Here is a 4,020-nt window from a genome sequence, read left to right as displayed (position 1 = left end):
TCTTTGATAGCTGCACCATGAGCATCAAACCTCTCATTTGTCTTGAGAATAAAGGACATCATCAGATCTTCTAGCCCAGGATGATTGGATTGTTAAGGTTGAAACTGCTGCCTTTGCTGATTTTGGAAGCTTGGAGCTCCTTGTCCATGGAATCTGGAGTTGTTTTGTTTCCATGCATTTGCAGTACCCCCAGGTGAACTCCATAAAAAATCGGGGTTCTTCTGACCCATTGCATTGAAGTTATAATTTCCCACAACGTTTACTTCCTCAGTTGAGGCCTGACACTCATACATAGGGAATTCTCTTCCACATATATTACAAGTTGCGTGATTCTCACTTTGTATAAAAACTAAGGTCAGCTTACTTATCTCTTTTTTCATGGCATCAAGCTGTACTTGCACAGATGTGTTAGCATCAACCTGGTGAACACCATTCGCCGTTCTTCAGCACTTTCAGAGAGGGCCATTGATTTACATCTTCAGATAATTCATCGAGAATAGTGACTATCTCCTCTGGTGTCTTTTTTATCAAAGGGCCTCCAGCTGCATTATTCAATGTTCTACGTGAGGCCGGTGTGAAACCATCCCAAAAATCCTGGAGTTGCATCCAGAGTTTAATTCAACTATGTTGACACTTTCGAACTAATTCCTTAAACCTCTCCCATGCTTCAAACACAGTTTCAGTCTATTTCTGGTAGAAGTTAAGGATTTCTCTTCTAAACTTGTCTGTCTTAGCTGAGGAGAAATATTTATCAAGAAATTTTCTGGTCATCTTCTCCCATGTTATAATTGATCCCTGGGGAAAGCTTCTAAGCCACTGCTTTGTATCATCTTTGAGTGTGAAGGGGAATGCCCTTAAGTAAACTAAATCTTGTGAAACACCATTATATTAAAAGGTGTTCAAAATCTTCTCGAAGTCCATCAGATGTGTGTTTGGATCTTCGTCCATCTTCCCTCTGAAGACACAATAGTTTTGCAGAGTTTGGAGCAACCCTTACTTCAATTCAAAATTGTTCGCAACCACTGGAGGTGGTCTAACATTTGATAAGCCTTGGTTGTACACCAGTCTAGCATAATCGTCAAGTGGTCTCCCAGCACCCAAAGGTTAATTTTGAACAATTCTCCAAGCCCTCTCCTCCTCATAGACAAGTTGTGTATTCCGTAGAGATGTTTTCTCGGCGTCCCTTACAGCTTTTTGTCTTTGATGGGCTGCCTCACTTGCAGCCAAATCAACATTATTATCATCTCCTGCCATAATTACTTTGGTTGAGGATTGCCCAACCTTCTCTATATTCTCACGGAGATTTCTTTCCTTCCTCAGCTGTCATAGTTATTTTTTATTTCTAGTTCGTATGGTAGCACTTCCTCCCCAGAAGATCGAGTCATGCACCACTCTTACCTGCAACCTGCGCATAGTCAAAGAACACCAACTGTAAAAAGAATAAAAGAAAAAAATTACTAAATTAGCACTACAACTATTTCAAACACTATTGATTTCCAATCTCCGGCAACGACGCCAAACTTTGATGAGCTTAAAACATACATCTAAATATGCTCGCTAGTCAAAGATAGTAAAGTAGAATATCGTATCCATATGGATTGGATTTAAACAGTATTATCGGAGTTTGTAGCTAGATTTCAATCCAAGATAATTGACAGTTGAGAATTATGTGAATTAAAACTAAAATTAACTAAGTATATAGAGCTAATTGACGAATGACAATCGAAACAAAAGTAAGTAAAGAAGATATCAATGGGAGAAAACATGGGTTGATTGGATAGGTGCAAGATAAATGTCTGGGATTTAATTCTAGTTAATTCACTTCAAATGTTCAAGTGAGTTTCTCGAATTCACTCAATTATTAGTTCAAACTTTTAGTAGAAACTCCTCTCTCGATTAAGTCTCAACCCTCACAATATGAACCAATTTAAGCTCGGTGAAGATATGCAAGAGTTCATAGTGGATTGGTCTTTAGGAGAACCTCTCTAGATTATCCTCCTAACTAGGTCTAAACAATAATTCAACTAGCCTCTTTCGATTACTAAGAAGAATTAATAAATTCAACCAATAAGATAATGCAAAGATATCACAAGTACGCCTCTCTCGATTACATGAACATGTGAATATAGATGCAACAACTAGAACATCCAAAACGATTCAGTGCATAAAAACTAGAGTTAATATATATAAACAAATATCAATACACCAAATCCATCAATCCCTAAAGAGAACTACTCCATAGATATGGAGTAATTCATTACAAATATAAAGAAAAATACAAAACTATCCAAACTCTTGTCTTGAGTGAGGATTGAATGATGAATCCCTTGTGCTTTCGCTTATCCACCTCCTTCTTAGCCTCCTTAGGTCTTAGATGTGTCAGAAGTCCCAAAAAAACTATTTTTCCATGTATTTATACCAAATAGAGTCGGGCCTAGACGAAAATACCTTCTTCTGCGCGAAATACGAAAATATTCTGTAATATTTGCACAGCCGTGCCGCCTGGGGCGACACGCCATGCAGGGCATTAGTGGAGATTTTCAAAGAGTTGATTTCTGACAGATGTAAGTATTTTACACAGGCGCTCTGCGCTAGTGTAGTTTTCTCAGAGTCCGGCTTTTTGCTTCGATTTTGACATCCAGACTTGGTCCTCAACCCCCGAACGCGATCTCGGCTTAATCCCTTGGGTTTTTACTCAGACTTCAAATCTCCAAATCACTCGAAATAGCTCCATAACATTTACGTATCTCGGAATTCTCCTACAAGGTATAAAATACACAATTAGTGCAAAACACTAGCGATTAAAATCAAATTATTAACGTGCAGTAAACTAGAGTGCAATAAGCGACTAAAATGCGAGATTATAGCCTACCATCAAGCCTAACCCCGATAGAGTTGTGACGAGGCCAGGTCAAGACACGTACTAGGATATAAATAAATAGTATGAATACGTAATAAGGATAAATAATGGAAAGCGGCGAAATAACCTATACGAAACAGTTAACAGGGTGATCTAATACCGAAATTGTAAACACGAAAATAACATATTGAAATCAGTTAAAGAGAACCACAATGATCATATACAGACAATAGCTGGCAAAAGAAAATAAGGAAGAACAAAATAGCGAGAATCACAACGAGGTACCGCCTCATGTACAATAAAAATCACCACCGAAGTACCGTCTTGTGTATATATACCATCAATCACAACCGAGGTGCCGCCTCGTATTTACAATCCCAATCACAATCTTTTCTTATACTGCCGTGTGAGACTTACATTTGAAATAGGTTTTGAAAATAGTTTTTCCGAAATAGCTACACGCATTTTAGCCTACCTTATGACGCTGCGTGGCTTCACGTAGTTCCCCTACAAGCAACACACACATAAGTCCCACCTTATACCGCCGCATGCACATTTTCCCCAAGCCTTATAGCGCCGCATGCGCGTCAATATCACATCACAATAACAACTCGTACCACAAGTGCCCATATATCACAACTTGCCAACAATCAACAATATCAATATTTCAACAACAATAGCCCACGGATCCACCACAACGTGTACAAGAATATCAACAATAACAATGAATGTAAAATTCTCAACAAGAAAGATATACGACTTTCACAACTTCAACACCAATCACTCAACAATAAAAAAGATAACATGTAACTATAAAATAAATACCATTAACTTACAATGGAAGGAATATCATGACTTCAAACGAGATTAATAGCAACGAAAGAGATAACTAGTAACAATGACTTCAAATAATGATAATTAACAATGAAAGAGATAACACATACAATGACTTCAAGTAATGATAATCAATAATGAAAGAGATGACACATATCAATTAAAGGGGCAATAAGTTCAACTAAAGCATGAGAGCAATTTATCAAGTAGGATGTAGAACAAGTGTTAAGAAAATCAATCAGGGCATGTGAGGACAGACTAACGCAAACAAGAATAGATTCACTATGAGAATTTAGAACATGATATCGTATTTAAATTAAAGCATG

The 4,020-nt window shown here is 37.6% G+C and overlaps 1 non-coding gene across 1 annotated transcript; it reads left to right on the top strand.

Annotated features, from left to right (window-relative positions):
- Window positions 1–615: 615 nt before the first annotated feature.
- On the top strand, window positions 616–723 carry LOC117280304 (small nucleolar RNA R71). The gene has a single exon (XR_004510818.1). It is a non-coding gene; the product is annotated as a small nucleolar RNA R71 (small nucleolar RNA).
- The last annotated feature ends 3,297 nt before the right edge of the window (window positions 724–4,020 follow it).

This window comes from Nicotiana tomentosiformis, chromosome 4 (genome assembly GCF_000390325.3).
Source record: "Nicotiana tomentosiformis chromosome 4, ASM39032v3, whole genome shotgun sequence".
Taxonomy (NCBI): domain Eukaryota; kingdom Viridiplantae; phylum Streptophyta; class Magnoliopsida; order Solanales; family Solanaceae; genus Nicotiana; species Nicotiana tomentosiformis.
This window is presented reverse-complemented; position numbering and strand designations above follow the sequence as displayed.